Source organism: Apostichopus japonicus, chromosome 23 (genome assembly GCF_037975245.1).
Source record: "Apostichopus japonicus isolate 1M-3 chromosome 23, ASM3797524v1, whole genome shotgun sequence".
NCBI classification, from domain to species: Eukaryota; Metazoa; Echinodermata; class Holothuroidea; order Aspidochirotida; family Stichopodidae; genus Apostichopus; species Apostichopus japonicus.
In genome coordinates, this window is record NC_092583.1 from 7,640,650 (window position 1) to 7,662,688 (window position 22,039).

General features: G+C 33.6%; 1 long non-coding RNA gene across 1 annotated transcript in view; it reads left to right on the top strand.

The window, feature by feature from the left end:
* Positions 1-1,107: 1,107 nt before the first annotated feature.
* The window catches only part of LOC139964499 (uncharacterized), a 66,842-nt gene continuing 45,910 nt past the window's right edge, over positions 1,108-22,039 (top strand). Inside the window, exon 1 of the long non-coding RNA XR_011791995.1 lies at positions 1,108-1,303. This is a non-coding gene — a long non-coding RNA (uncharacterized lncRNA). The remainder of the gene's footprint in view (positions 1,304-22,039) is intronic.

The window sequence follows — 22,039 nt, forward strand, 5'->3', positions numbered from 1 at the left end:
ATATATATATATATATATATATATAACAGTGAAAAAAGAAAATATATATATATATATATATATATATATATATATATATATATATATATATATATATATATATATATATAACAGTGAAAAAACCCAGCCCTCACCGGGATTCGAACCCGGGCCTCCCGCTCTGTACGCGGACACCCTAGTCACTAGGCTATGGACGCTGACTGTATGTCCAGAGGTTCGAAACCGGTAAGGAAGGTCGTAATTTCGCTGTAGGCGTTTGTCACCTGTATATCGAACAATACTAGTTCTGTTTTTGGTGACATATTTTGCCTTAATCTAGAGATCAAACATGATGTTATAACCAACTCGAAATCGTTTGTGATTCCTTAAGCTGGATCTCGAAAGAGATACTTTGAACACACTTTATGTAAATATATATATACATAATAAACAAAATATTACGCCACTCTATACCTTCTTACTCTTTAAAAAAAACTTGTATGTTAAATATAACATATTGATTACACGAGAGTAACAAAAAATTTGTCGCTAAATTCATTGAGCGAGAATTGAGCAAGAGAAAGAGAGAAGCTGTAAATTCACGACCAGTTTTTGATGAGAATGACATCTCGCGTACCAGCATCCATTGCCTATAGCTATAATACAAGATAATATATACTGTATTAAGAATGCATGCATCGGTGTTGGTTTCATTGACTTTCTTCTATATAGTTCATTTTTTAAGCGTGAACAATAAATTGACTTTCCGATTTTCATATATTGAAGAGTTTTAATTCTTTTCCACACAAATGTGTTTGCTTTAATATTTACAAAACGACTGGTTTCACCGTCTATATTAATATGTATACAGATGGTATTTACCCGAGAGGAATTCGATCGTTCCCTCATCCAACTAATCTGCCAAAATTTGAAGTAATTCCTGAAAGCTGTATACACCGTTAGTTGATAGAATCATCTGCATATAATATACGCAACGTTTGCCGGGCGTGGAATTAATCTCTCAAGATCAATCCATGACGTCATGATAGGTTTAACCAATCAAAACTCAGGAGTCTCATCGGACGGAATGACTTTTTCTAAAAAAAAAAAAAAAAAACACAATGCAACGGTGGTTTTGACTTTATCAGGTTCTTGCAAACAGAATAAATTGATTCTTTGAGTATCACCGAGTCATTCGGCGTCTTGACTTTCAGAAACAAACCTGAGCGTTCTCAGTTAAGAAAGAAAATCTTCCTTTCTCAGGATCTCTCAAATTGAGAAGGAATTTGTAACTTCGGAGTACCGCTGTCAGCGCATCCCAACGGTAAGTGATCAATATAGAATTTGTCTTTTCGATAACTCATGTTGTAATGTAATGTTTCTTTGTAGATACAAAAAATAAATGCCACATGTTTGTTCTTTTATTCTCACGTCATGTTAGTAAAAACCTATACCGTGCGTTGCGCACGAACTTTGCCTCTTTTCGATGAAACCACGTCTTATTCACGTATAATTTGATACCGTTCCGTTTAAGTTATGTCCAGTTGGTTAAAACCCAATTGAATTTTACTAATAAAAGAGTTATCGTTTCATCGATATCGTTTTACATTTTTTTTAACGTTTGTAAAGCTATGGAGTTTATATCATAATTGTATCGTGTCTGATGCGATTTTGTGGTGAACTATCATTATTTAAGGTATTTCATCTTCACGATCCACTTGGAATCACAAATAGATTGTAAAAAAAACGCAAAGTGCAGCTTGTAAAAAATTTGAAATCTTACATACTTCGTGTTGTCAGTCTTGTCAGTCTTTGTGCCCCTAATGATGATCTAGGGAGTAACTTTACTCAAAAATTTTCTGTACGATCCGCGCCAACCTGTGGTGGCGCTCCGCTTAGATAGTGTCGAAAGCGCCCCTACAGACCATTCTCGCCCCCCTGACCAATACCCCTAGCTCCGCCACTAACTACGACTACACGCCAGGCTCTTCTCACACAATATAGGATATGGTTAACTCTCCGAGAGAAAGTATGTACAAAACACTAGATGCGTACGAGTAATGTAGATCACGTGGGATATAAATGTAGCCTCTCACTTTCGATACGTTTATATCTTAGATCAACCAAATGTAAAAGTCGTTCGATAATGACGCAAAATCGGCGAAACTCTAAATAAATATTCTTTTTTTTTTCATATGAGAAAATTTCTCCCGGAGTTTATACAATTAATCCAGCCTCTAAAATGTTGACCGATATAAGGTAAACATTTATTGGGTAAAACAATCGATTGTAATCTTTCGTTGGAAATCACCGGTATAGCTTTTTGTCAAATTTCCAGAAATTGACGACTAAAGACGCAAATATCTGCAACTTTTTAGCTCATGTCCATCATGTCTAATTAAGATAAAGTAATTAATTCGATCGTGGATCACATGGATCTTAATATCAATAATAGAGACAAAAATGGTCCCGTAGGTTTCTTATGTAGTGTTTCTGTAAACGACTATTCACTTGTGACTACAGGCCTATACACATATCGATACAAGTCCCTTTCACATAATATCGATATTTGTTTGTCTTCATGGCGTACCTCTTTGTTAATGTAGGCTACACACTATTACCAAAAAATATCGAATAGCCGATATTTAAGCAAATATTAACTATTTCGTTCTTGTATATATGCAAAAGAAAAATTCCGAGGACTCTTTTCCCAAAATGTAGAACCTATAAAATTCAAACATTCTGTAGATTGCCCTCCAGAAGGGGCAGTTTGAGGGTATTATTTACGGAAAAGATGTAATATTCCTTACTGAAAACGGTGAAGTTTGGAGGTTTTCAAATTTCTTTCATTTGCGTGAGTTGTCTTGAATCACACCAGACCCTTATCAACTTGATACTTGCAACATCGGTCTTCAGAACCGCCAGGTATGGGCGTCAACATCTCCAGAGAAACAAGTCATTGGGTAACCATAATGACGTCAGTGTCATGAACGCATGCGCACTCTATATTTCCTTCATACAGTTGTTGAAACTTTATGCTAAAGTTGCCGCTAAGTTTATAGGCTATACATTTAATTATTATGCACTCGTAGTTTTGTATTTTACGAAGTATTATGATATATTTAAAGGATATATGTAAGTCCCCCCAACCACACCCCTACCCCTCTTTCTTTCGCCGTTATTTCAAGTTGTGAGGGTTACAACAAAATACGTTTCAAAACTTTGAGCAAGGTTTGCAATTTGTGACGGACGGACGGACGGACGATGTTCTGGAAGAGGATACAACCCCCATCACATGCCTTCCCGAAAGAACCTTAAACTCAGAATTAAATATGAAACAATTGAGTTGTACTCGTGGAAATATACCGATGTAACAAAGCTCAGGGAGACATGTCAAGGATAGTTTCTGAATGACAACTTTCAATATTAACTTTACAAACGGCAATGTTATCTTGTATTGGTGAGGTTAAGCATCGATGTCGTATTTATTCTACCATCATGCTATCATTTTCTTTTAGAAAAATTAGAAGCAAAAAATTAGTAAGACACCACAATTTATAGTATATTCACATTTTATTTTATTCACAATGTTTTATAATAACATAACATTTGAATTTAGAATATAGAACTTTGTTATACTGTATCTAACTTAACATTTGAATTTAGTATTTAGAACTTTGTGATACTTTAAGACCAGAACAAATGATTTAACAATAACGTCTTACTTATAGGCAACACAAGTAGAGACAGGAAATACAAAAAACGGGGGAGAAAAAAACAAAACATGTTCGCTATTACTGTAAGGTGAATCTGGAAAGGACATGAGGCCTAATGATGCGAAACCAATATATGTCGCTGTAGTTATTTTATATCTTGAATACACCGTCACATTATGTCACATTATGAATACACCGTCACATTACGTGCGGAGTGTTAGCTCAGTGGTTAACGCCGGTGCCTTTCAATCATAAGGTCCCCGGTTCGAGTCACTCCCATCATTAATGTATGTCGTCCAGTTACAGAGTTGTTGACAATTAACAATTGATAACCATGGACGTTAAATATGAATGTAAGAGACTGCCTTCGGTCAGCTTGCGGCTTTGATAAGCCAATGAGGCTTCTTCGCGAGTTCCTGCTTGCAGGAGGATCTAAAATACATACACATTATGTGCGTAATTATCCCTACACCAGTACAAACGGAGTGTTCACGTATATGTTTGAACGGTAAAAAGGTTTGAAGATAGTGATGTGGCATACACACACGAAAGCGAGCCACAAGTTGTTGCTTCACAATGCTGTTTTAATCATGTTTAGAGAGAAGGCTATTAGAAATTCTACTGCTTTGGGACTATCGTTCCGGTGTATCCCCTTCAGATTAGAGGCAGATTTGGGTTTGGTCACGCTTCTGCAACTATCACATGAAGGTTTTGTAATTCCAGGTTCAGCGTAGAAGCCCTACATTAACAAACAAATCCATTCTTCCAGGGTTTAAATAAAAATGGGGAGAGAGGGGAGGGAGGGGATGAAGGGCGGGGGGGGGGGATCTGTATGCCTACCTACTCCGCCGCGGCTGGTTTTTAACATATATCTTTCAAATAACATTTTCAAATATTAGAGACAATGGGTTCATACAAATTGTCTCAACCTAGTTGTTTAAATATTTTCAAGAGCATGCTTTTGGAATATTGTCCCAGTTATAGCCTCTAACGCCCTTCGACGAGCTTCCTACATTGAGAACTTACCGCTGTTCTCTCAGTATCGTACCCTCCCTCTGTAAAAACGCGCTATGGAGGAAGAGGGAACAGCCAGTGGGAGAGAAGTGCCTACAACAATGAGAAAGTTTAAGCTTGGCGTATTTAGGCCTGAAAGAAAAACAAGATACTTAAATGTTTGTAAATGCCTCTTAATATTTGTTGTGCTGTTTGTGTTTACTTTAATTGTTATACGTTTGATCCGTAGGTAACAATGCAGTTAATTTCTAGTGAAGTTCTATTTCTATTTCTTAAGTGAAGAAAAAGAGAAGAAACAATCTCTAGATTTCGTTTTGCGTGTGCATAACAAGCGTTTACTATTATGTCAACGATCGCTTGCAGGCCTTTTGGCTAAGATCATGTGTAGTATGTTCCCTTTCGAGGGGAATGGTGATGCACACCCGATGATGATCACGTCGTCACAGTCCCGATGCAAGGGGACTGGGGTTGAGAGCGGATCTGTCGTTTGGTAGTTTGGTTTCGTGCCCAGGTTCTTTCCTGGGCGACTCTTCCTTAAAAAAAACTATTATGTCAACGAAATGCCTGTAATGGAATTGATTAAGTTAATCGCCCCGAACTTATCTACGCGACATCTTTGTAGGTGTGTTCACTCCTTGGGTTAACACCACCTTAGTAGGTTAACTTAATTGTATTCTTCTTCGAATGATATGCGATAAATGCGAACGCAAGACCAAAGGTCGCATAGTAACGAATCGATTACACACTTAAACTAGCTGTTTGTCATGTAATTTAGAGTAAATTCTCTTTAATTAATTTGCATAACTACTATAATTCCACTGCAAACTAAAAATAAAATACTGTAAATAAAAAGGTTTGTTAATATTTTTGATGAATATTGTCGTTTCGATTAATACTAATTACGATTTATGATCGGAACGGAAGTCATTAGTTTATATTTTATATTTTAGGTAAAATTACAAGAACCACAATAAAGTTTGATGACACCATCAAATTGCTCCATGGCTTTTAAATGTGATTGTATTTTACGAACATATTTTAAACTATATTGTTACGTGCACTCACTCTGTCGTTATGGGTTACACATACGAACAGCATAACAATATCGTAAAAATCTTGAATTCGACGCCATAAAGATAAACTTCCAAATTAATTATTCGTCACAAATATAGCGTCGTTATATACAGTATGTTGTTTTTTCATTTAGTCCACATAATTTAGGTATTCTTTAAAAATAAAATAATATAGAACAGAAATGCCTTCCTCAATTCATTTTTAACCTTGTTTTGTTTTTCGTAATTGCAAAATTGTATACTTCGTTGCTTTGTAGCAATTTTTGCTTTTTATTACATGTTCTTTTCTTCAATGAAAGTTAAGAGATCCATTATTACGGTTATTCACGTGTGTCTACAAAAGTTCGACTTTAATCAATTTTGTCAGTAAAAAGAAGAAGAAGAAGAACTTTAGGGGTCTTGCAATAATTAATTGCTCTATTTCTAACTATTTCTTCAATCTTCTTTTCGGCGTTCCTTAAATGAACATATGTTACTAACATGCGTTCAGGTTGTAATTATAAAAGTATAAAAAAGGTTTGCTTAATGACTCGAGCTCAACTTTGTTCTCTTCAGGATAATGCGCATTGGTTTTGTTATTCCTAACCAAGTTCCATTCTGCGAAAGGCAATAGGCAAATTAATCATCTCGTGTCATAAACTTATATTTATATTTTATGTGTCAAAGTGACTTGTTTGACAGGAAACTGTGGTAAAGGCTCTTTGTTATTATTAGTTGCTTAAGTCATAACCCAACTACTACAGTATAGGCTTGCGCTTTTCAAGATTAAAAATAATTATCAAACATACCGTAAGCTATTTATGATTTCTTCATCGAAGTCCATCGGTACCAATGGTACATTGGTCTTGTTTCGGATCTCTTATAAAACTCACGTTCACAATGTGACGAAGCATGCGTAAACAAATGTCGATCGATCGATTTTCAGTCGATCGATTGATCGACCTGTCGTTAATTCCTTCTATCGATCTATCTTTCGTGCATTAAGATCGTTCTTTGTGTTTATTTGGTTGATCGATTGATCGTTCGTATTTTGTTCGTTCGATGTGTTCTTCGTACTTTCGTTTTATTGATCAATCTTTCGTTCAATCATTCGATCTATCGTTCGTTCGTTTGTTTGATTGATTAATCTCCAATTTAATCATTCCATCTATCGTTCGTGCTCCGTTTGTTCGATCTATTGATTTTTTTCGTTGGTTCGATTGATCAATATTTCGTTTGCTCTTTCAATCACTCGATATTATCGTTCGTCTATTTATTCATTCGATCGACCGTTTTTTTTCTTCTCTATTGCGCTTTTTTACAATTGATAAATGCTTTTGCTCGTTCGTTCAATGAATCGATTTATCTTCGTAGATTAGTTTGTTCATTGATTTGCTCGGTCGGTCGGTGGATCCGTCTGTCAGATTGTTTGAATACTTCATTTATTTGTCGACAACGTTTGCACAACAGTGTGGCAGAAAACTAATATTCCTTTCCGATTTGCATCTTAAGTCACATCCTTAGCAATTTAAGCGCTAATTAATGCAATTTTAAGAAAAAAAATTAATGATTATCAAAATATTTGGACTAAAGACATTTCTTCCAAGTTTGTTTATGAATAGCGATCCTATCCTTAGTGATTATGTAGAGATCAAATTATACCTAGGGAGTTCGTTCACCTTATCGCCTTATTACAGTTTTACAATTTACTAAATTATAGATGGTACGTTTAACATATCACTTAAGAATATTGTCCTTCGAAAGAATTTACCTCCAGCTTGTAAATTTAATGAAGGTTCAAAGATTTTTCACCTTACAAACAGCAAACAGCGATTTGCTGCCATATAAGTAATTGAACAAATCCCTCTCTTTTTAATAATTCCATTCATATATATCTCTTTTCACACTAGAAGGTTCATCTCAATACTTTTTCTGAAAGCAGTTTAATTCAATTGTGTGATATGATATGTGATATGAAAAATTTTAGTCTACTTACTATATAATAATATTGTTTGTATTAAATCAATTCAATTCACGAATATTGTTGATTTTGTGGTCTCTTTATAGACTACCTTTACACCATTGTCAAATCCAATCAAATTACACTTGCGCAGAAACCCCCTTAGCAACCATTCTAAATTTGATAACCAGTGCAATCCTACAATGCATATGATATTGCATTGTGAACTTTTATACAGCCATGTCAAATCGTGTGAAAATCCGTCTTCCGCTTCAAGGTAAGCATGCGCAGAAACGCCCTTAGCAACCGCTCTGGAAATAGATATTAGTGTTTGGCAGAGGACCCTACTCTTACAAAAGTGACTTAAAAGTGCGATAGAAATCGGTAAGTAAAAGAGAAGTCATTCGTTATATCAAATAATCCGAGAAAACTGCCTATGGAGGCCTGCACTCCCAGCCAATAACAGTGTACAATTGTAGTATTAAAGCAAGTTGCCGTGTTTTTTTGGGGGGGGGTGGGGTGGGGTGGGGGTGGGGGGTATTTTTTGAAACATTGCTCCGTTTGACTCTGTAGTCGGTCTCAAAAAGCCAAGTCAGTCATGAAATCGTTCAAATTCCCTCTTGAAAAATGGTGAATGTAAGAACCTGGTTGTATGGTATTTAAAGTTCTGTCACGATTTTGAATTTCATGCAAAACCTAAAATATCAGAGCTTACAATTTTTGTTCTAACGATGAAGCATGCGGTGGTGCTGGGGTGGGAGTGACGTAGGACATTTTCCTTTTCCCCCAAAACTTCCCTGATGTACACTTCCTTCAGATGCGTTTTTGCATTTCCGTTGTCTGCTTACCCTAACCCCCCCCCCCACCCACACACACACACACGCACCTTGGAATTTCTGGTGCCATCACCGGCTATCCGTTGAATTCTTTAATATTATGGCATGTGTTTGACGCGTGATGTACCGTTCTAAAATTAACACAAGCATCATGGCGGATGTATTTGCAAACGTTTGTAATGTTAACCATTTCAAGTAATTATCTTAAAATGATAACATATCGTCAACATGTGAAACATTGTTGTTTTCTTCTGAGGGGGGGGGGGGGGTGAGAGAAAATAAATGATTTTGAAGTGGAATGAATAAGATGAATGAATGACATCACTACAAAGGCCTATAGACCTATATATATTATATGTAAACTGAATGAATGTATTTATATTAGGCCTACATCATAGCTGAGAATGATTCGAAATCTTCATGTGTAAGTGCAAGTTTGAGAAAACATGATAACTAACAAAAGAAAAAGGCAACATGCATAGCTTATATTCAACAGATAAAATATCATCCATGACAGACTTTTGAAACATTCGTGAGTTGAACGGTGTGTTGCATAGGTTGTCGATATAGCTTCAAACATCACAGTTATAGCTAATTGTTACTACTGATGTTTCAACCAGTGAATAAGGTGTCAAATTATAGGAATGAAATTGTTACTTATGGAAGGGAGATAAGGTAATTGTATGAACATTATGCTATGTATGCTTTAACTTGTAGATGTGATGGGAACATTGCATACGGAAAACCTTTACAGTCGTAGTCTGAGAATTTTACAAGGCCTTTTACAGGGAACTCTTTGAAAATAGATGAGATGTTTACAGAGTGTGAATTCTTCAGACAATGATATAAAATGCTTTTAGGCTTTCATCTCTTAAATATTGAAATAAATCTCAACAAATGTCGTCGTTCGGTTTTCTTAATTATTTTACTTTTAAGTTCCTTATCTTTCAAGTATTGCCGTTTAACTTTAACAGCTCTTTATTTTTACTCTCTCGTCGTAGGGAAAGCTAAGTTATTAAAATAATCGCAAGCGGGCTTAAAACGACTATGGCGCGACCTTGACGAGATTGGTCATTTCCATCCTTATCTTTTGGCTTTGCGGAAGTTTATTAATCTTCAGGTTTGGGAAGTTCCGATGATTTTAGGACTCTTGGTTGAGAACACTGGGCTTAAATTCAAAACGTTGGTAAACTAATAAACTAAAATAAGTTCAGGTACAAGGATACTCGTTCAAAGAAATTCGCATTCCCGTGTTAAGTGTTGTTGTCCGAAGCACTTCTAATTCTTCAAATGGGGGATGTATTTGGTAATTTGAACGTTAATAATAACAATAACGTAATGTAGTTAAGCTTGCACTGATCAGGAAGTTGCCTCATAGTATGATTTGAAGAAAAATGCATTTTGTTTACGACAAGGCAAAAACAAATATAATTATCATATGGTTATCAATCAGCTTCGGAGAATCTTATCAAGAATAACCGCATATTATACCAATTATTTAGATGAGAGTATTAACTATGACGATTGTGTGTGCGGTGGGCGGGGTGAGGGAGAGAGGGGCGGAGGTATATGTTCTTCCCAATATACCTTAGGGTCATTCTGTTCGTGCTGCAGGGAATCTTCCAGTCTGTTTTATTCAACGTACCTTGTGCGTTGCGTTAGGCAAATATGTCCTCAACAACTGTTAGGTGTCTTATATACTAGCAAAACTTTAATATAACAAACAGCTTTAAGGAAAACGTATCACTGAAAGATTGATAGGGGCTTTATAAGTTAATTGGCCATGCCTCAAAGGATTTCAAGCAAAATTATTTCCGTTTAGTTATTAATAGAGATAAACTACTAAGAACACTTTTGTGACTTCCCCTAGCACCGGATGATGTATAATGCCAAGTGGTGACGTAGGTGGTTGGCAACATGAATTGACCCGACGTATTCTTTGCCAGGAGTAAACCCTTTAGCAACCCCATGTATTGATACATAAGCTTACAAAGGACATTGGCGGTGAAATATTTACGTAATGCTTAGCGATACCGAAATGCATATAGCCACAGTAATAAAAGTAGGGATACCTATAGTTAATATATATATATATATATATATATATATATATATATATATTTATATATATATATATATATATATATATTTATATATATATATATATATATATATATATATATATATATATATATATATGTGTGTGTGTGTATATTTATAGATAGATAGATAGACGGACAGACAGGTAGACAGATAGACATAGACAGATAGATAGATAGACAGATAGATAGATAGATAGATAGATAGATAGATAGATAGATAGATAGATAGATAGATAGATAGATAGATAGATAGATAGATAGATAGATAGATAGATAGATAGATAGATAGATAGATAGATAGATAGATAGATAGATAGATAGATAGATAGATAGATAGATAGATAGATAGATAGATAGATAGATAGATAGATAGATAGATAGATAGATAGATAGATAGATAGATAGATAGATAGATAGATAGATAGATAGATAGATAGATAGATAGATAGATAGATAGATAGATAGATAGATAGATAGATAGATAGATAGATAGATAGATAGATAGATAGATAGATAGATAGATAGATAGATAGATAGATAGATAGATAGATAGATAGATAGATAGATAGATAGATAGATAGATAGATAGATAGATAGATAGATAGATAGATAGATAGATAGATAGATAGATAGATAGATAGATAGATAGATAGATAGATAGATAGATAGATAGATAGATAGATAGATAGATAGATAGATAGATAGATAGATAGATAGATAGATAGATAGATAGATAGATAGATAGATAGATAGATAGATAGATAGATAGATAGATAGATAGATAGATAGATAGATAGATAGATAGATAGATAGATAGATAGATAGATAGATAGATAGATAGATAGATAGATAGATAGATAGATAGATAGATAGATAGATAGATAGATAGATAGATAGATAGATAGATAGATAGATAGATAGATAGATAGATAGATAGATAGATAGATAGATAGATAGATAGATAGATAGATAGATAGATAGATAGATAGATAGATAGATAGATAGATAGATAGATAGATAGATAGATAGATAGATAGATAGATAGATAGATAGATAGATAGATAGATAGATAGATAGATAGATAGATAGATAGATAGATAGATAGATAGATAGATAGATAGATAGATAGATAGATAGATAGATAGATAGATAGATAGATAGATAGATAGATAGATAGATAGATAGATAGATAGATAGATAGATAGATAGATAGATAGATAGATAGATAGATAGATAGATAGATAGATAGATAGATAGATAGATAGATAGATAGATAGATAGATAGATAGATAGATAGATAGATAGATAGATAGATAGAGCAATTGAATGCACATTTTAGAAGCATCAAGCCATGGTTAACCTTTTCTTTTTTAGTGTAAACATTCCTACTATTGATTTTACATGCCTTACACCTACTTGCCCAGTTACATCAGCAAGGTGTCAATGTCTTTTATGACGTCATATGCTTTACTAAACGTGCTCACCGTTTTTAACATCATTGGTACCGATATCTCAGCCAATCTTCCTGAGTAATGTAATACCTCGTAAGCATATTAAATATTGAACAAAAACCTGAGAAGATTAATAACATTCTTTGTTTTTCATAATTGTTTTTCTTCCTTAATTGACTTTTATTTATGTTTTTCTTAAAATTTTCTCTTACAAAAGAATATGGGCACGTAATTTCTTAGATTACCACTATGGATGGAGAGAGAACATTACGTGTATCACGTGACTTCTTGCTTCTTTTATCGATCGCTAAAAAAGCTGTTTCCATTAGAAGTGGAGATTAGATGTCAATCGTTAAGAGAAGCATGTCTGGGTTTCACATGATTAGTAAACTGGCGATTGTCAAAGCTGGGACCCAAACTTTGACAAATTGCCGGTAAAATGCTTTTTGTAATGCAAAACAGTGGACCTCCTGAAAACTCCGCCAACAATTACCGTTGTTTAATGTGTCAAGTTTGCATACCACACGTATGCAAATATACCTCCGGCTCACGGTGTTACTTAATGCCTTTAAAAGCTTCGTGAAAGACTGTCGATTGAAAAGAGAAACTTTTAAAACCTTCTCGCTGAGAGATCGTATTAGAGTGTTTTCTCGTAGAAGGCTTAGGTATCAATAAGCCTAAAGACAATGCCGACTACATACTATGTAAAGGTCAGAAAGGATTGGGGGGGGGGGGGTGGTTGGGAGTTCTTTATTGGAGTGAATATTAGGTATAGGCTCACTTCACCTTTGTAGTAATAACTGAATATGATGAAAACATGGTGATTTTTTTCTGATGTGAAGAGAGCTACAATTTTGAAGATGCTGCCAAACTTTGCTTCTAAGTTTTCCAAGATTCAGTCAACTTTTTATAATAGTACTGTTATTTTCATCGATTAAGGGTATACCAAAGCATTTACAAAGCATGCAAAGGTTATAATTTTTTGTTGTAATAGTTAGTATAAGAACGTAATGTGAATAGGTAATTCTCTATCTCTTTCTATTAAGATGACAACTAAAATAATGTCAGTATTGTAATAAAAGCAATACCGTGACATAATTCAAGATATCCTTGCGCTAACCTGTTCAGTTTTTGTTTTGTTTTAATATATTAATTGTTTAAGTAAAAAGACACAGCACGACATAGAACATTTAATTTGTATACTTATGATACATTGTACATCAATTTCTGTGTATACGTCAGTCTGTGAATTTGTCAACAATCTTTGAAAAAAAAGAAAATCCATTTTCAAATTATTGCGTATACATCTGAGCATGCCGGTATATTTGATTGGCTCGATCTAAATATAAATGTTTATTTCCGACGATTTACTAACAACTGCATCTTTTTTTATTATTATTATTATTATTGTTCATGGTTATTGTAAATACACGAACTGAAAAGTGAACATTTCTGGTCGGATTAACGAGAAGACATTAATCATGTACGAATTTAGAGTTGCAGTGTACTTCAGTTAAGTTGCTAAATGACCCAAAGAAGTTTATCATCTAAACCTGTGGTATTCATGAGAAAAGATCACATTTTCATATATATATATATATATATATATATATATATATATATATATATATATATATATATATATATATATATATATATATATATATATATACATATACATATACATATATATATATATATATATATATATATATATATATATATATATATATATATATAAATACCCCGGAATCGTACCCCGGACCTTGTGTCACAGATCGAAGTCCGTACCACTCGACCACACTGATTCTACCGCGAAGGAGAAAACCAGGGAGTCGTTGAAGAACTCTTCGATAATATAAGCACAACCGGACATATGAATTATAGCTAAAAGAAACACTTAAAAGTCGATAGTGTATCGCTTTAATTAATTGGTACAAATTGAACACCTTCCAAACTTGGAGACACAAAGGGCAGAGTGCCAAGCAACTTTTACGCAGCACTAGTTTCTTATATAAAACAGAATCTTTTTTGTACATGAAGAAATATACCTTAATTTTTTCACTGTGTCCCAATTTTAAGGTTCTTTTTTATAAAGTAGACTAATTCTTGACCTCTATTGATCGTTCTCTCTGACGTCATCAATAGTGATCGATCCTGTACAGACTTCTAGATACAGGAAATGGATGTTGTTCATGCAAAAAGTTAAAAAAAAAAGTTGGCTCATAGATCTACAAACCACACGAAGCACGTTAAGTCGAATGTGTACAACTCAACGTTAACAGGAACTAATTTGCGCTTAAGTATTAAACTGCTAACATAATGCTGTATATATTCTTTTAAATGGTCAAGGTTGAAAATTCACTTTCATTCATATCGAATAAATCGCCTGTTGTTAGTAACAGCACCAACGAGATTATCTAAAAGTGTAAAGTTGCTTCCGAAACAGGAATATGCAGGTGACAGAAGAGATACTAAGCTGACCGCCATTTTGGATTTTACCCATTGTGGCATCCGAAATGTCGACACGCGTTCAACGTACGAACACTGTGGAACAAAGTAGGGAAAGTTTATGTCTGAGTATAAAGACAGTTTTCACCAACCAGCTGGGTGAACTTGTTTCCTAACAGCTTACACAAATCCCGTGGCTGTATACATATATTAATAATTAAATCGTAAATTTCAAATAAATGGAACTGAAAGTTTTCAAATAAATGGAACTGAAAGTGTACTTATTTAAGTTAATATATCTTATACGAACATGCTATTTTCTATCCTCATTGGCAGCTTCACAGCTTCTCGATAACTAAAAGTCGTGATAATACCAGTACCTGTGCTTCTTCTTGCTCTTGAATCTAGTACGGTCATTCCATCCAATATTTAAGTATGCTTTGCATTCATTATCCTGCTATCCAATCCCTTCGAGTAGTTCTAGCCCTACAGGGTTGAAGTCCTATCACACAAGAACAAGACACCATATATTGACTTCAAGAGCCCATTTTGATTTCATCCAACGAAATATTTCTTCTACTTCATCTTATCCTTACTACTTTGTATAAGGCCTTTTTTAACAGCTCTTCTAAATGGATGGTAATTGCCGAAGGGACTTAACAGTCACGACAGAAGAACCAACGTTTAACATGAACATTTATTAAGACTATTCACGTTTAATACATATAAATATATACATATATATCTATATGGCAAATGAAATAAAAATAAAGGCAAATGAATATATATAATTGAAACGTAATGAGTTGGAAAATTTAGAACAGTGAAAAAACTTCTTCCCGGTCGAATCCCGGTGGAGGCTGGAAGTTTTTTCACTGCTCTAAATTTTCCAACTCATTACGTTTTCAATTACATATATTCATTTGCCTTTGTCGTTTACTTCCATTTCATTAACAAAAAGTATGTTTAAAGTATCTCTTTTGAGATCCGGCTTAAGGAATCACAAATGACTTCGAGTTGGTTAGAATCATGTTTGATCTCTATAGAATAAGGCAAATATGTAACCAAAAACAGAACCAAACAAACCAAAAACCAAAGAAAAATACGACCTTCCTTACTGGTTTCGAACCTCTGACATACAATCAGCCTCCATATCCTAGTGGTTAGGGTGTCCGCATATAAATATATATATATATATATATATATAAATATATATATATATATATATATATATATGTATATATATATATATATATATATATATATATATATATATATTTATATAATATATAGAACAAAAGTCGAAGTAAAAGGTGGCCCAATTATTTTCAATCACAACTTGGAGTTTTAACACCATTGATTGTTCATGACGTCATAACAGAGCCCTACAGTGAGAGAGAGAGAAATCGGAACGCGCCAGCATCCCATCAACAGCTTGTGCAGTTGGTTTGCTTCTCTCTCGGTAACAAATTCAAAGTCAGTTTCCTTCGGCTCTGTTTTTAACTTTCTTGTCTCTCCTTATGAAACTTTTCAACAGTTATTACGGTTCCTTGTAACCTTTCACATTTTACAAGCTCGTTAAACTGGAGTATTGTTTGTATTAGCAAGTATAACGTTATCTTGTGCTAATGGATTTAGTCCATTACTAAGAAATACACTCCAATCTATTTTCCGCTCTGTAATATATAAACTATATACCTCTGGAGAAGTTCGAGGGTTTCAAATTTAGAAATCACCGTTTAAGCCATCGATGGTCATTAATGGTTATTTTAGCTCTCAAGTCAGGTCTATTTCAGATTCAGGTTTCGAGGGAGTAAATGATGCACCGCAAGACTTTTACATGTTTCGAAGATTAATCAAAATCAGGATTATAAATAGCGATACGGGATACGAGTAATTAGCTTCGAATTCTTAATACTGTATAAAGATATACGATGGGACGTCAATTTGTCGCAATACCCACAATGGTAGGAAAACGGTTATTTATTTGTAAATGGTCAAGTTGATATCCAAAGCCCTAATTTGGATTGCTAAAAGTGTATATATATATATATATATATATATATATATATATATATATATATATATATATATATATATATATATATATATATATATTATATAGATCAGGGTTGTCCAACCTTTTGCAGAGGCGGGCCACATGGAATGATTTTGATGAAGGAGGGGGCCGCTTGAATTTATTTTCCTTCCTGATAAAACAGATGAATAAAGTTCAGCCCAATACTCTACCTTTTGTTTCTTCAATCCCCATATGTGTTTAGATAACTCAGACTCCTTCTCGTATTTACTATTTCTGAAAGACTTAGTGTGGTTATTATATCTAGATTTGAAAACCCCCCCGGTAAGCCCAACATATAACCTGGTGGTGCCATCGTCACCTGAAGTAACTGTGGCCTTATACACCACGGCACTGACAAGGCACTCACCCTGTAGGGGGCAAGAGGCTCTATTTCTGCAGTTGCAGGTTCTTATGGGGGTTTCCTGGTTGAATTTTTTCATTACTTTAGCATTATGGGATTTTATGATTGAATTCATATTTTTCATGCAACTGTAACTCACTTTTAAAGTGTTCCTGTTGAATATTTTCCTCAGCTTTGCCCCGAGAGGGAAGTGCTTGTCGACCAGTTTGAGAAACTGGGCACCAACGTTAGTTTTCACATTTTTACTGTAAGGTGGGTTGAACCATGTTGTCTTCCTGCTCCGGTTCCTTCTTTTCCTCTTAGGCTGTTCCTTCTCTCCCTCCTGGGGTTGGGCGTACGAAATGGTTGCGTCGAACCCGCTACTCTTCAATGCGTCGTTATACATGCGGGCGATATATAGATATAAAGATATATATATATATATATATATATATATATATTTATAGATATATAGATATATATATATATATATATAAAGATATATATATATATAAATATATAAATATATATATATATATATATATAAAGATATATATATAAAGATATATATATATAAATATATATATATATATATATATATATATATATATATATATATATATATATATATATTCAGTCAAAATGAAAATATTTCTTCTTACTCTTTTGTTGTATGTGTGTGTGCGTTGTAATGCGCTGTGAATTCATTTCTGCACACATTTATTCCCAAAGACGAAAAATTTATTTAAACTTAATTATAGTCAGTGGTTCGTGCAAATATTTGTCTACCATCGCAGAGTAAATACTTCGGCATGATTTCCCTGTTCGTCTGCTAAATCTCGCTAAACACCTGAAAGGACTTGGTAATGTCATAATCATTGAAGGGTTATAGAGATATTTCATATATAGCTGAAGTGATTTGTAAAGTTAACTACAATTATTAGCTCACGCACGTTCTTAAAGGGGATACATTTATGATTAGAAAGAAGTTTAAAACTTGGTCAAGGAACTATTGTGGTCAATATGTTCTTATGTATAACTAACCGAAATCGACTGATTACTCAATCTCGCGGTGATATATATATATATATATATATATATATATATATATATACGTTATCTCCGTGGTTACCTTTAATCAAACGATATCACCGGATACCATACGCAATTTGTTAAAGGTAATACAGAAAACCTTGAATCACTTGCAATACGATAACCATGGGAAGTTTCGGTATCAGGTGACTTACGCTGGAAGATAGTTGCTAACATTCACTTCCCAACGTGAGGTAAATCCTGCGTTTGATCGTAAGTTTTTTAATTTTTCTGACGTCACGATGGATATTATTGTCTTACAGACAAAGATAAAAAGCAAAATTAATATGAACGAACTCGAGATAATGTCATCTTTTTTTCCCCTCTATCATTTATTCTCTAATTTTAGAAAACACGTAAGGTACTAGACGAATTTTTTTTCTCCAATCTTTGTCGATCATTTTGTCACTAACTCGCTAATAATGAAATTTCATCAAACGGGCTGAATTTATAACTTAACAAATTAGAAAAGAGGTACACCAAATTATTATTTGATGGGGAATGTATGGAGAGAACAACTAGTTCAGCAAAAGGCCAGACAAAGGTTTCTCTAATTGGTAGACATCACGTTGTTTTTGTATGTTCCCATCCTCCATAAGATTGAAGACGGCAACATGTCAACAAATTACATGATAGAACTCTTCGTGTTTGAATTTTCTGGTGTTTTTCTTTGTTTCTTTTGTATTCTACGAAAGACGTGATATTTGAAAACAAAATCAACAATTTTAACATTTATCTTACGCTGTCAAGGGTTTTGAATAATAACACTGTTTACTCGCATGTCAATGATAACGATAAACTTAAGGGAGATAAATGAAGACAAAGAGACGGACGTTTTTTTTTTAATTCGTACTGAGAAATAAAAAATCCGGATAATTCACTGACGTGATAGGCATTTAAACTTTATTGATAAACTCACTTCTATTGTGAGATTTCTGCAGGAATGTTTCATCACAAAATTCTACATGCCAAACAAGGTAAAGGTGATGGTTTGTTTGCTTAAGGTTAGATACGATAAATGGTAAAATGTACAATTATTATTTCAAAGTAATATCATTAAGGAGATTGCATGTTTATTAATAAACAAAGACTCAAAGTGATAATACACTTTAATTAATTATTCACACTGTCCGCAGTCAATGGTACATCACTCACCACTCATGAAACCTCTTGAAGTCGTAACGATTTGTAACGAGAAACTGTAATGTTGCGCTGCAGGTTATTCCAAAAATGTAGAATTAACTTACTAGTTGACAAAATAATCTCTAATTATATATGACTTAGAGGGTTATGAATCCTTGGCCTATTTAAAATGTTGACAGTTGATTTTACTGTAAACATCTTGTTTTAACCAGAATTCGACACCATTTTCGTCACATTATGTAATACTTTTTTTTTTCATTTTCTGTAGCCATTTGTGAGAAAATGCATCAAATTGGATGATGCTTCGAGAGATTAAAATCAAAACGCGTTAACTAATCAAATTGAAAAATAAAAAAATAAAATCGATAGGATTAAATCAATCATCTAAGAAGAAAGAGAAAACAAAAACATTCTTGACCTTCAGAGTATACGCCAAAAGAAATGTCTTTTTTTTTCTCTCATGAGTAATGTTAATATTTGTAAACGCAATATGAGAACTTATTTTGTTTAGATGTCTGATATTTGTTCCTCTATCTTTTTGTCATCCCTTTTTTGTGCTTTTGGATGTTTACCGTTTTTCTCTACTGCATAATATTGTATACGTATTTTGTATTGATGGCTCCTCTGGAAAAACAGTGCTTCTGCACTGAGCAGGACTACCCTCATTAAAGGTGACAATAATAATAACAATAATAATAATAAGTATAAAAAAAATAGTATAACCACGATATATATATAACCACGATGTGTATATATCCACATTCAAAGAACACAAAGCGAACTCAAAGTTACCTAAATTAAATAAAAAGCGAAGAAGATCTCTGAAATAACTTACAAATATTCATTTAGGATAAATAAAGGAATTCATCGATGATATATATATATATATATATTTTAATAGAATCGCCTTTAAGGAAAACAATTCAGCCCACTCGAAAGAGGAATTCTTAAAAGCTCTTAAGCCTAGTGAGAGTGGATTGCACCCCTCACCGGTAGCATCGCCCCGAGCACCAGCTCTTATATTTGCAATTCCGTCCTTTATCATCAGTCATATTTCGCTCTTGGTAACTTGTATATCATCTCGGACTAACAGCGAAACATAAACGTAATAATTATTATGTTTTCATTCATATATCCTATATCTTTCATTTACGTACATCGCTCTTTTTGACAGTAGCGCAAAACGACATTTCTTGTCAATTTTTTTTTCTCGATTTGGGTGAAAAGAGAAGGCATTGTATCTTGATTACCATCTGGGCTTTTGAAGTTTCATTCGAAATCTCTCTATCACATTCTACGTAGAACGTCAAACTGTAAAGATGACTTAGTTTTTTGTCGATTCAATATATATATAAATAGAATTGTTTATGCTTACGTCGATTTCCTTAGAAATCTTAAGTAATCGAGAAAACAGATATATCTGGTAGTAGTTTCAAAGATCAAGAAATGATATAGTAATTACTTGAGGCCTTCTTTGGCTGTTTCCTCTACTCACATAGGAGATGTTATCTGATGAACCCTCTAGAAGCCCCCACTTAATCAAGAGGTACTCCCGTATAGACTTACGGTGCGTAGCTTTCAAGAACGTAATAAAATAAATCCCCAGTGGGATATATATCCAAAAGAATATATATATATATATATATATATATATATATATATATATATATATATATATATATATATATATATATATTTATATATATATATATAAATATATACATATATATATATATATATATATATAAATAAATATATATATATAAATAAATATATATTCTTTTGGACTGCCTCTCCATCATAATGGTACATGTGGTGTATTTGTGCAAAAGATGGCTCTCCTCTTCTCTTCGCTCCTCGCCCACGCTCCACCTATCCCTTCCATCTTGTCCTTCAAACTACAAGAAGAAATAAATGGACTTATTGTAATCGCCAATGTTTCTCAAAGGACACCTTCCTTACCCTTCAGCATAGTCTTTACCGAGCCAACCTTGGACCCTTTGTGTACCTCTGGGGATTGTTGCCACATTTAGATCGTTACCGGCATAAACAATGAAGGCAAACTGATTTTGACCTGTACTTTAAGTGCAGTTACGTCAAAGAGCTTGTTATTTAATTTAAACGTTCATCCTCTAATGTACCAAGACTAGTGTAAATCTGTCGTTTTTTTTACTTTCAAGCAGGTTTTGAACCAACAGTAAGCGAAACAAAATAAAAATAAAAATAATCATCATACTCGTTTGTTCACGTTTTGTCACATGTGATATAGGCGCTTTCTTCTTTGGTATAGCAACGTTTATCACAAACTTCAACTTCTATGTTATTGTGAAATAAACCGACTAATGAAATTTACCAGGAACGATCTTATAGATAGTGATTAGAGTTTATTATCGGTCTCTTCCATTTTAAACGATTGATTAATCGGCTGTTTCTTTACCTGATGCGCTGGTTAATTATTTGTGAACATCTTCATTAGCAGTGAATGACTAGTTATGATGAAAACAGCATCTTGTCTTGACACGTAATTAGACGAAAAGTTGAAAAATAACAGTCTGCAGGATCGAATTTTCTATATTCTTCATGTGTTTTGCTTAGTGAGATATGAAACTTTTATTTACAATACTTTTAAATGAATTGATCATTTCTTTTATATCAGTGAGACTACTGAAAGGTATAATGAATTATTATAGAAATCTGTTACGGTCTTTGATGAAAATTAAATTAAGGAGACTTTTGCTCCCTCATTTAATGATGCTAATTTCCTATATTAATTCACGCAGATTTGTAAGCCGTAAGCACATTATCAATAATTGCTTTACATTA